The 12891-nt window shown below is 40.7% G+C and overlaps 1 long non-coding RNA gene across 1 annotated transcript; it reads left to right on the top strand.

The window, feature by feature from the left end:
- The first annotated feature begins 536 nt into the window (after nucleotides 1–536).
- On the top strand, nucleotides 537–1882 carry LOC145876140 (uncharacterized). The gene is made up of 3 exons (XR_014391437.1): nucleotides 537–686; nucleotides 812–871; nucleotides 1103–1882. It is a non-coding gene; the product is annotated as an uncharacterized LOC145876140 (long non-coding RNA).
- The last annotated feature ends 11009 nt before the right edge of the window (nucleotides 1883–12891 follow it).

Below are 12891 nucleotides of genomic sequence, written 5' to 3'. Positions count from 1 at the left end.
GTCCCTCTGTCTCTCTGTGTCCCTCTGTCTCTCTGTGTCCCTCTCTCTCTGTGTCCCTATGTGTCCTCCTGTCCCTCTGTCTGTGTCCCCCTGTCCCTCTGTCTGTGTCCCCCCTCTCTCTGTGTCCCTCTCTCTGTGTCCCTCCTCTCTGTCTGGCCCTCTGTGCCTCTCTGTCCCTCTGTCTCTCTCTGTGTCTCTCTCTCTCTCTGTCTCTCTCTCTGTCTCTCTCTCTCTCTCTGTCTCTCTCTCTCTCTGTCTCTCTCTCTCTCTGCTCTCTCTCTGTCCCTCTCTCTCTCTCTCTGTCTCTCTCTCTCTCTGTCTCTCTCTCTCTGTCTCTCTCTGTCTCTCTCTCTGTCTTTCTCTGTCTCTCTCTGTCTCTGTGTCTCTGTCTCTCTCTCTCTCTCTCTCTGTCCCTCTCTCTCTCTCTCTCTCTCTCTCTGTCTCTCTCTGTTCGTCTCTCTCTCTCTCTCTCTCTCTCTCTGTCTCTGTCTCTGTCTCTCTCTCTCTCTGTCTCTCTCTCTCCAGAGTTATCCAGTCTCTCTCCAGTATCAGTGTATCTTCAGACTTACCCAGCATCGTTGTCCGTCCTCTTCAGTACTTTTGAGATGTGAGTAAGACTGTGTCTGAACTGAGAGAGAAACTAGAAGACTTCCTTAAAGGAGAATGGACCAAGATCTCCACTACAGGTGTGTTGAAAACAATCAGAACATCAACTTTAGACCATTGAAAGTTCCCTACTAGTCATATACATGTGGAATATGGTATGATGATAACATTCCCTCTCTCTGTCAATGTGTTTGTGTGTCTGTAGTGAATATAGTGGAGGTTGTTCTGCCTCCAGAGCCCAAGACCAGAGAACAGTTGTTACAATGTGAGTCTCTTTATTGTGAAGTAACTAACAGTCTCTTTTTACTGCCACTCCTAACAATCCCTCTAGAAATATATAGCAATAGTAGATCTAATCAAAGACTGGGTATCTATCTGACTCCTCATATTTCTCTGATTTGATCTCTGCTGTGCTCTAATCAAAGACAGGGTAGATACAGTATCTGACTTAACTTATTGTTCTGACTCCCCTCATTGGTCTCTGCTCTTCTCCCAGATTCCTGTCAGCTCACACTGGACCCAAACACAGCACACAGACGCCTCTCTCTGTCTGAAGGGAACAGAAAGGTGACCTGTACATTCCAAGACCAACCATATCCTGACCATCCAGACAGATTCACCAACCAGTACCAGGTTCTGTGTAGAGAGGGTCTGTCTGGACGCTGTTACTGGGAGGTGGAGAGGACTGGGGAGTGGGTTTATACAGCAGTCTCATATAAAGACATCAGCAGAACAGAGAGAGGTAATATATTTGGATACAATAACAAGTCCTGGAGTTTAAAGTGCTATAGAGGTGGTTATTGTTTCATACACAATAATGTTGTGACTAAAGTATCAGGCCCTCAGTCCTCCAGAGTAGGAGTGTACCTGGATCACAAGGCAGGTACTCTGTCCTTCTACAGTGTCTCTGACACAATGACCCTCCTTCACAGAGTCCAGACCACATTCACTCAGCCCCTCTATCCTGGGTTTAGGCTCTATAATGGTACTGCTGAGCTGGTTAAACTGTAGTAGGGTCCACATAGATACTAGTCATGCTGGTATAGTCTATAGCTGAGCTGGTTAAACTGTAGTAGGGTCCACATAGATAGTAGTCATGCTGGTGTAGTCTATAGCTGAGCTGGTTAAACTGTAGTAGGGTCCACATAGATACTAGTCATGCTGGTGTAGTCTATAGCTGAGCTGGTTAAACTGTAGTAGGGTCCACATAGATACTAGTCATGCTGGTGTAGTCTATAGCTGAGCTGGTTAAACTGTAGTAGGGTCCACATAGATACTAGTCATGCTGGTGTAGTCTATAGCTGAGCTGGTTAAACTGTAGTAGGGTCCACATAGATACTAGTCATGCTGGTGTAGTCTATAGCTGAGCTGGTTAAACTGTAGTAGGGTCCACATAGATACTAGTCATGCTGGTGTAGTCTATAGCTGAGCTGGTTAAACTGTAGTAGGGTCCACATAGATACTAGTCACGCTGGTGTAGTCTATAGCTGAGCTGGTTAAACTGTAGTAGGGTCCACATAGATACTAGTCACGCTGGTGTAGTCTATAGCTGAGCTGGTTAAACTGTAGTAGGGTCCACATAGATACTAGTCATGCTGGTGTAGTCTATAGCTGAGCTGGTTAAACTGTAGTAGGGTCCACATAGATACTAGTCACGCTGGTGTAGTCTATAGCTGAGCTGGTTAAACTGTAGTAGGGTCCACATAGATACTAGTCACGCTGGTGTAGTCTATAGCTGAGCTGGTTAAACTGTAGTAGGGTCCACATAGATACTAGTCATGCTGGTGTAGTCTATAGCTGAGCTGGTTAAACTGTAGTAGGGTCCACATAGATACTAGTCATGCTGGTGTAGTCTATAGCTGAGCTGGTTAAACTGTAGTAGGGTCCACATAGATACTAGTCATGCTGGTGTAGTCTATAGCTGAGCTGGTTAAACTGTAGTAGGGTCCACATAGATACTAGTCATGCTGGTGTAGTCTATAGCTGAGCTGGTTAAACTGTAGTAGGGTCCACATAGATACTAGTCATGCTGGTGTAGTCTATAGCTGAGCTGGTTAAACTGTAGTAGGGTCCACATAGATACTAGTCATGCTGGTGTAGTCTATAGCTGAGCTGGTTAAACTGTAGTAGGGTCCACATAGATACTAGTCATGCTGGTGTAGTCTATAGCTGAGCTGGTTAAACTGTAGTAGGGTCCACATAGATACTAGTCATGCTGGTGTAGTCTATAGCTGAGCTGGTTAAACTGTAGTAGGGTCCACATAGATACTAGTCATGCTGGTGTAGTCTATAGCTGAGCTGGTTAAACTGTAGTAGGGTCCACATAGATACTAGTCATGCTGGTGTAGTCTATAGCTGAGCTGGTTAAACTGTAGTAGGGTCCACATAGATACTAGTCATGCTGGTGTAGTCTATAGCTGAGCTGGTTAAACTGTAGTAGGGTCCACATAGATACTAGTCATGCCGGTGTAGTCTATAGCTGAGCTGGTTAAACTGTAGTAGGGTCCACATAGATACTAGTCATGCCGGTGTAGTCTATAGCTGAGCTGGTTAAACTGTAGTAGGGTCCACATAGATACTAGTCATGCCGGTGTAGTCTATAGCTGAGCTGGTTAAACTGTAGTAGGGTCCACATAGATACTAGTCATGCTGGTGTAGTCTATAGCTGAGCTGGTTAAACTGTAGTAGGGTCCACATAGATACTAGTCATGCTGGTGTAGTCTATAGCTGAGCTGGTTAAACTGTAGTAGGGTCCACATAGATACTAGTCATGCTGGTGTAGTCTATAGCTGAGCTGGTTAAACTGTAGTAGGGTCCACATAGATACTAGTCATGCTGGTGTAGTCTATAGCTGAGCTGGTTAAACTGTAGTAGGGTCCACATAGATACTAGTCATGCTGGTGTAGTCTATAGCTGAGCTGGTTAAACTGTAGTAGGGTCCACATAGATACTAGTCATGCTGGTGTAGTCTATAGCTGAGCTGGTTAAACTGTAGTAGGGTCCACATAGATACTAGTCATGCTGGTGTAGTCTATAGCTGAGCTGGTTAAACTGTAGTAGGGTCCACATAGATACTAGTCATGCTGGTGTAGTCTATAGCTGAGCTGGTTAAACTGTAGTAGGGTCCACATAGATACTAGTCATGCTGGTGTAGTCTATAGCTGAGCTGGTTAAACTGTAGTAGGGTCCACATAGATACTAGTCATGCTGGTGTAGTCTATAGCTGAGCTGGTTAAACTGTAGTAGGGTCCACATAGATACTAGTCATGCTGGTGTAGTCTATAGCTGAGCTGGTTAAACTGTAGTAGGGTCCACATAGATACTAGTCATGCTGGTGTAGTCTATAGCTGAGCTGGTTAAACTGTAGTAGGGTCCACATAGATACTAGTCATGCTGGTGTAGTCTATAGCTGAGCTGGTTAAACTGTAGTAGGGTCCACATAGATACTAGTCATGCTGGTGTAGTCTATAGCTGAGCTGGTTAAACTGTAGTAGGGTCCACATAGATACTAGTCATGCCGGTGTAGTCTATAGCTGAGCTGGTTAAACTGTAGTAGGGTCCACATAGATACTAGTCATGCCGGTGTAGTCTATAGCTGAGCTGGTTAAACTGTAGTAGGGTCCACATAGATACTAGTCATGCCGGTGTAGTCTATAGCTGAGCTGGTTAAACTGTAGTAGGGTCCACATAGATACTAGTCATGCTGGTGTAGTCTATAGCTGAGCTGGTTAAACTGTAGTAGGGTCCACATAGATACTAGTCATGCTGGTGTAGTCTATAGCTGAGCTGGTTAAACTGTAGTAGGGTCCACATAGATACTAGTCATGCTGGTGTAGTCTATAGCTGAGCTGGTTAAACTGTAGTAGGGTCCACATAGATACTAGTCATGCTGGTGTAGTCTATAGCTGAGCTGGTTAAACTGTAGTAGGGTCCACATAGATACTAGTCATGCTGGTGTAGTCTATAGCTGAGCTGGTTAAACTGTAGTAGGGTCCACATAGATACTAGTCATGCTGGTGTAGTCTATAGCTGAGCTGGTTAAACTGTAGTAGGGTCCACATAGATACTAGTCATGCTGGTGTAGTCTATAGCTGAGCTGGTTAAACTGTAGTAGGGTCCACATAGATACTAGTCATGCTGGTGTAGTCTATAGCTGAGCTGGTTAAACTGTAGTAGGGTCCACATAGATACTAGTCATGCTGGTGTAGTCTATAGCTGAGCTGGTTAAACTGTAGTAGGGTCCACATAGATACTAGTCATGCTGGTGTAGTCTATAGCTGAGCTGGTTAAACTGTAGTAGGGTCCACATAGATACTAGTCATGCTGGTGTAGTCTATAGCTGAGCTGGTTAAACTGTAGTAGGGTCCACATAGATACTAGTCATGCTGGTGTAGTCTATAGCTGAGCTGGTTAAACTGTAGTAGGGTCCACATAGATACTAGTCATGCTGGTGTAGTCTATAGCGGAGCTGGTTAAACTGTAGTAGGGTCCACATAGATACTAGTCATGCTGGTGTAGTCTATAGCTGAGCTGGTTAAACTGTAGTAGGGTCCACATAGATACTAGTCATGCTGGTGTAGTCTATAGCTGAGCTGGTTAAACTGTAGTAGGGTCCACATAGATACTAGTCATGCTGGTGTAGTCTATAGCTGAGCTGGTTAAACTGTAGTAGGGTCCACATAGATACTAGTCATGCTGGTGGTGATGGTCCCCAGATGTGATGATTTATTCTGCTCTGTTTTATGTACGATCCTTATTTTCTGACTGATTTGAATTTGAAGAGATTTAAGGTTTTCATATTTGCTAAAATACAATGTCCATTTCCATGAATCATGATGTCTGGTGTTGATGTAACAACAGGTGGTCTTTTCAATCCACTATCCAGAGTCAGGAACAGATGAAGTTAGGTCTGCTACTGTTCAGTGATTAAATATATATACTTCTGTGAATATATGAACCATTTCCTTCAAAAAATAAACTGCTCACATTCTGGAGATAAACTTTGTAAGGACTGTGTGTGTTTTTATGTAAATAGTTTCTGAAAAATGTGTGTCCAGCTCAAATGCTGATTGTTGTTGTAAATGAGCGTTCTAAATGAGGGTTCTAAATGAGGGTTCTAAATGAGCATTCTAAATGAGGGTTCTAAATGTGTGTTCTAAATTGAGAGGTAGCCTGACTGCCATTAGGTTCCGAGATGAGATCCTCAGACCCCTTGTGAGACCATATGCTGGTGCGGTTGGCCCTGGGTTCCTCCTAATGCAAGACAATGCTAGACCTCATGTGGCTGGAGTGTGTCAGCAGTTCCTGCAAGAGGAAGGCATTGATGCTATGGACTGGCCCGCCCGTTCCCCAGACCTGAATCCAATTGAGCAAATCTGGGACATCATGTCTCGCTCCATCCACCAACGCCACGTTGCACCACAGACTGTCCAGGAGTTGGCGGATGCTTTAGTCCAGGTCTGGGAGGAGATCCCTCAGGAGACCATCTGCCACCTCATCAGGAGCATGCCCAGGCGTTGTAGGGAGGTCATACAGGCACGTGGAGGCCACACACACTGCTGAGCCTCATTTTGACTTGTTTTAAGGACATTACATCAAAGTTGGATCCGCCTGTAGTGTGGTTTTCCACTTTAATTTTGAGTGTGACTCCAAATCCAGACCTCCATGGGTTGATAAATTGGATTTCCATTGATTATTTTTGTGTGATTTTGTTGTCAGCACATTCAACTATGTAAAGAAAAAAGTATTTAATAAGATTATTTCTTTCATTCAGATCTAGGATGTGTTGTTTAAGTGTTCCCTTTATTTTTTTGAGCAGTATATATACTACTTTATTCATCTCAATACCAGAACAATATAAATACTACTTTATTCATCTCAATGCCAGTACAATATAAATACTACTTTATTCATCTCAATGCCAGTACAATATAAATACTACTTTATTCATCTCAATAACAGAACAATATAAATACTACTTTATTCATCTCAATAACAGAACAATATAAATACTACTTTATTCATCTCAATGCCAGAACAATATAAATACTACTTTATTCATCTCAATAACAGAACAATATTAATACTACTTTATTCATCTCAATAACAGTAGCCCACCAAGTACAATATAAATACCGATTGTAAATATGGTATTGGAACTGACCCCGTATAAATTACACAGTGTCCTACACATTGTAAATATGGTATTGGAACTGACCCCGTATAAATACTGAACAAAAATATTAAATGCAACATGCTACAATTTCAAAGATTTTACTGAGTTACAGTTCATAGAAGGAAATCAGTCATTTAAATAAATAAATTAGGCCCTAATCTATGGATTAGACATGACTGGGAATACAGATATGCATCTGTTGGTCACAGATACCGTTAAAAGTTAGGGGTGTGGATCAGAACCAGTCAGTATCTGGTGTGACCACCATTTGCCTCATGCAGCGCGACACGTCTTCTTCACATAGAGTTGATCAGGCTGCTGATTGTGGCCTGTGGAATGTTGTCCGACTTCCTCTTCAATGGCTGTGTGAAGTTGCTGGATATTGGCGAGAACTGGAACACGCTGTCGTACACGTCTATCCAGAGCATCCCAAACATGCTCAATGAGTGACATGTCTGGTGAGTATGCAGGCCATGGAAGAACTGGGACATTTTCAGCTTCCAGGAATTGTGTACAGATCCTTGTTGACATTATCGTGCTGAAACATGAGGTGATGGAGGAGGAAGAACGGCACGACAACGGGGCCCCAGGAGCTCGTCACGGTATCTCTGTGCATTCAAATTGCCATTGATAAAATGCAATTGTGTTCGTTGTCCGTATCTTACCGTACGCAGCAGGTTAGGAGAAAAAAACGTATCAGGTTGTGATAATTAAGTTAAGGTTAGGAAAATGGTTAGGGTTAGCTAAAATGCCCCCCAAAAAATATTATATATACTTTTATGTTTCCACACCTCACAAGCTACAGACAACATGGAAAGCGGTAATATGTCTAGATGGGATACAGCTTTTGTCAAATTGACATCTAAGTATATTATATATTTTTGGTGTATTTTAGCTAAACTTAACCATTTTCCTAACCATAACCTAATTATCATAACCTTTTTCTCCTAACCTGCTACGTACGTTATTCTCCTAAACTTACTGCGAAAAGTTTTTTTTTTGTTTGTTTGTTGACAAAAGCTGTATCCCATCTAGACTCAAAATCACAGTCCTCCCACAATCCTCTCCTTCCATTTTTAATCCCGACATCCACTGCGGTCTCCACCGGACAAGATGGCGGACAGAATAGGTACGTCGGTTGTCTGTAAAAAAATAAAATAAACGTTTACAGGTTTTAATTAATTTTTTTATTAATTAAACTGACATTTTCACTTCAGCATTTACATGCGAAACATTGTATTTTATTACATTTTAAAAAAGCAAGTTAGTTAATAATGTTTCTATGTTGTGTTTTTGAAGGCCGCGGTAAATCCATGGTTACGAGTCAAGTCAAGGAATTTACTGTCATGGTCATTAAAACGGACAAAATACAACTTTAAAAACAGCTTGGGTATATTACAAGGAGGAGAATAAGGGAAAAAAAACAAATAGAAATATATATATATTCCCTGACAGTTTCTCTAAACGGTTGTAAAAATATTCAACTAATTTTACAGCGTTTTGCGTCCAGACGATATGCTAGGTGGCTAGGTATTTAGCCAGGTAAGTTAGTTAGCTATATGTCTGTATTTGATTTGATATAATGTGGAATAGGTTCTGTTTTTTGTTTTCTCATTTCTTTGGGAATAACCTCTGGCTGTTATGTTTTATATGTTACTGTTAAAATAAAAAGTTAGCTAAGCTAAGCTAGTTAGCCTGCAGGACTAGCCTCTTGCAATGCAGTCGGAGTTAGCAACGTTATGTAGCTTGCTGGCTAATGACAGGCTAACTGGTTATGACAAACAGCCTTGTCTCAACATAACTCCCGTGACTTTGAACTAGCTAACTTTAGCTAACTATCATATATATTTCGATATGCTAGGTGGCTAGGTATGTAGCCATGTTGGAGGCGCTGGAAGATGGCGGCGAGTGTAGACGAGATTTCAGCTTGCTCCGAGTAACCTTACTTAAATGTAACGGAACTTGGCTTATAGTAAACACAATAGAGAACAACGCTTAGTTGACCGATAATTTGATTCATAACTTTGAGAAATGGAAGGAAAAAATGTGCAAAAGAGCAAAGGGAGGAGAAGGCAGTTGCTAGCTGAGCACTCATACGGTGGAGAAAAACCGCCACCTGACTCCTCAGGAGAAGAAATGGAGGATTCTGGACATTCGGTTGATTCTGACAATGCAGTCAATAGTCCTGCACCCAAAAAGACACATAAAGAATTATCTTTGCGCGAACTACAGATCAACATAATCGATGCTGTAAACGAAAGAGCCGACGGTCTGGAGAAAATGATACGCGAAAACACATCAAAAATAGTTGACCTCGAGACCTCTCTGAATCATGCATACAAGAGTATCGAAGAGCTTAAACTTGCAAACACTGCTACGTCTGAGAAATGCATTGCTCAGGAGAAGACCATCGCAGACATGCAAGAGCGCTTATCGGAAGCAGAGCGATACCGGAGAAGGTGGGGGCTACGGCTTTACGGTGTCCCCGAGAACCAGGATGAGAATGTGAAGCGCTTAGTAAGAGACATCTGTAACCGTGTGGCACCGGACTTTCCCGATGGATATATGGATATGGCTGTGGATGTCGCTCATCGGATTGGGAAGAAACAAGATGCCATCGTCAGCCGATCGATCATCATCCAGTTTGCTTTTCGCACAGCGAGAGATGCAGTTTGGAAGAAAGCAAAGGAAAGCGCCTTTCTGAAAGAAAAAAACTTAGATTCGGGGAGGATTTGACTGTAGCAGACAAGGCAGCAAAGGCAAAATTGTGGCCTCTCGTACAACAGGCCCGAAATCAAGGAAACGGTGGATACTACAGGGGAATCAGAGCTTTTTTCGCCAACGGTAAAGAAATACGACCGGGGTGATTTGATTTGTTCTGTCGGTAGGTTTACAAGGTAGTTCCTTCCCCACTGCAAACTGAACGTTCTACTTTTGAAACATGGTGTTACTATTTTACAAGTTAAGAATTCTGTTAATACATATATGAAGCAACTTTTTATAGAGAGGGTAAAGTTGAGATTGCATAGGATTTTTCTTTCTATTCTATAGATATGGACTTGAAGTTTATGTCAATCAATGCCAGGGGGATACGTAACATGTTGAAGAGAAAAGCTTTTGTTTTGTTTTGTAAGGACTGCAACGCAGATCTTGCATTCGTTCAAGAAACACATTCATGCAAAGAGGACTATAATTATTGGAAAAATCAGTGGGGCAGTGACATTTTTTTGGCCCACGGGACAAATCATTCAGCTGGGGTTGCAATTTTAGCACACAATTTCAAAGGGACATTTTTGTTTACTCAAATGGACTCCAATGGACATTGGCTAGTAGCGGTCATCAACCACATGGACAGATTATTTGTGTTGTGTAATGTATATGGATACTGTTCTAGTCCTCCAAATAACTTACTTCTAGAGGAAATTGAAGAAATTGTTAAAAATCTTCTGAGAAAATATCCATCCAGTCAGATAATAGTTGGTGGAGATTTTTAATATGGTTTATTCTAATGAGACTGATAGATTGCCTCATAGGCCTAACATTGGTGTGAACAAGTTGGTGAATTTCTGCCAAAGCCTGGACTTAATTGACATATGGAGAGTAAAAAACCCTGGAGAGATACAATACACATGGAGTAATAGAGATCGTTCCTTACAATCAAGAATTGATTTGTGGGTGATAACCTCTAGTCTTGTGCCCAACACTGTAGAGGTGAAAATACTGCCTGCAGTCCTGACGGATCATAAAGTCATATGGTTGACTGTAAGAATATGCAGTAATGATGGTAAGAAATACTCTGGTGGTTACTGGAAACTAAATAACTCATTGTTATTGCATGATGATTTAAAAAATGTGATTAAGAATCTAATTTCTGTTTACTGGAGTTTAGCTACATCTAATGCAGAATATGGGAAATATTGGGAACTGCTGAAATTTAAAATCCGCTCAGCCTGTATTACTTATGGAAAACGGCTTGCTTTAAGAAGGAGATGTGAGGTAGCTGAACTCTCTAAAACAATTGCCGATATCACAGAGATTGAGCATCTTCATCTTAATGAGAAAGATAAATTGAATGATTTACAGAATCAACTAGATACATTGTATGAGGAAAAGGCTAGAGGAGCTTTCATAAGATCTAGAAAACAATGGCTTGAAAAAGGTGAAAAGAACAGTAGATACTTTTTTAATTTGGAGAAGAGGAGAGGGGAACTCAACACACTTCGGAAACTTAAAATTAATGGGGTTACCACTGAGGATAGAGAGTTGTTATCAGAATTTCCCACTAAATTTTATGAGAATCTTTACTCCTTAGATAACAATTTGAGTGACTCTAAGGATCTCCTTGATTCTATAGAGAATGTTAATTCGATTAGTGAAGAACTCAATCAGTCTTGTTGCCAAGATTTATCCATTATGGACATCCAGTACGGGGTTGCTCAGTTAAAAAAGAACAAATCTCCAGGTTGTGATGGATTAACCTCTGAATTTTACAAAACCTTCTTTGAAGAAATAGCACCTTTTTTACTTGAAACCTTTAAGGAGGCTATAAAGAAGGGAGAACTACCTGCCTCTCTGAAGCAAGGGGTTATTACTCTTATACCTAAACCACACAAGGATCTCCTAAGTATTGATAATTGGCGTCCAATCACACTCCTAAATAACGACTACAAAATTATAGCCTTAATCTTTGCAAAAAGGTTAAAGTCTTGCTTAAATGATCTGATTGATGAATGTCAATCAGGGTTTATGAAAGGGCGCCATATATCTAATAATCTGAGGCTGATATTAGACTTGGTTGAGTATCGTGATCTATTAGATGACTTCCCTGTTATCCTATTTCTGGATTTTCAGAAAGCATTTGATACAGTAAGTCACAATTTTATCTTTGATTGTCTTAAGCATTTGAAATTTGGTCGTTTCTTTGTTGATGCTATTAGAACTCTGTATAATGGTGGCAATAGCTGTATCAAACTCTGTCATGGAACATCCTCAAGATTTAACATTTACAAAGGAATACGACAAGGTTGTCCAATTTCACCTTTTTTATTTTTGTTAGTTTCTCAAATGTTATGCTCATTAGTTCATAAAAGTCCATTTGAAGGCATTACATTCCAGTCCAGAGAGATCAAGATATCCCAACTGGCGGATGACACCTCACTTTTTTTGAAAAATGTATCTCAAGCTAGATTAGCATTGGATATCGTGAAGCAGTTCTCCAAAATCTCAGGCTTGACTTTAAATCTTTCCAAATGTGAGTTGTTTGTTTTGAAAGGGGCTGTCAACCCAGCAGATTGTAACATCTCTGAAAAAGATACTGTAACCTACCTCGGTGTAAAGATCACCAAAAATCTTAAGGCTATGAATGATCTTAATTTGAACCCTGTAACTGAATCTGTCAAAAAAAAATTATCCTCATGGTTAGGGAGGGATTTAAGTCTTCAAGGAAGGGTGCTTTTATCCAAAGCTGAGGGCCTATCTCGTGCATCCTATCTTTTTTCATCTATTGACATTCCCAAATCCACTTGCTGTACCTTAGATAGGCTTTTGTACAACTTCATATGGAAAAACAAGCCACATAAGATAAAAAGAGATGTTATCACCAACAGGGTTTGTGATGGCGGTCTAAATGTCTTAGATTTCACTCTCTTCAATCAGATATCAAAGGTCAACTGGATTAAAAGGTACATAAAAAATCCTCATAGCTTCTGGAATATTATACCTCATTTTGTTTTTCAGAAGTTCGGCGGGCTTAATTTTTTACTACAATGTCCATATATTGTGGGTAAAATTCCTGTGAAACTGCCGGTTTTTCACAAGCAGGCTTTAATGTGCTGGGCTTTGTTGTATAAACACAACTTTTCACCTCATAAATGTTTTATTTGGAACAATGGGTCAATATTACATAGAAACAAGATGTTATTTAACCATAAATGGTTCTCGAAAAACATTGTTCTTGTCAGCCAATTGGTTAATAACAGTGGGAATCTATTTACACAGAGAGAATTTATGGAAATATACAACTTTGAGGTTTCAAGCAAGGAATATGACACTGTTATTAAAGCTATACCTAGTGGGATAAAAACTTTACTTCAGAATAATGCATATTTTGG

Source organism: Salmo salar, unplaced genomic scaffold (genome assembly GCF_965601325.2).
Source record: "Salmo salar unplaced genomic scaffold, fSalSal1 ptg000436l, whole genome shotgun sequence".
In the NCBI taxonomy this organism is placed as follows: Eukaryota; Metazoa; Chordata; class Actinopteri; order Salmoniformes; family Salmonidae; genus Salmo; species Salmo salar.
Note: the sequence above shows the minus strand (reverse complement) of the source record. Positions and strands in the feature narration are given on the sequence as shown.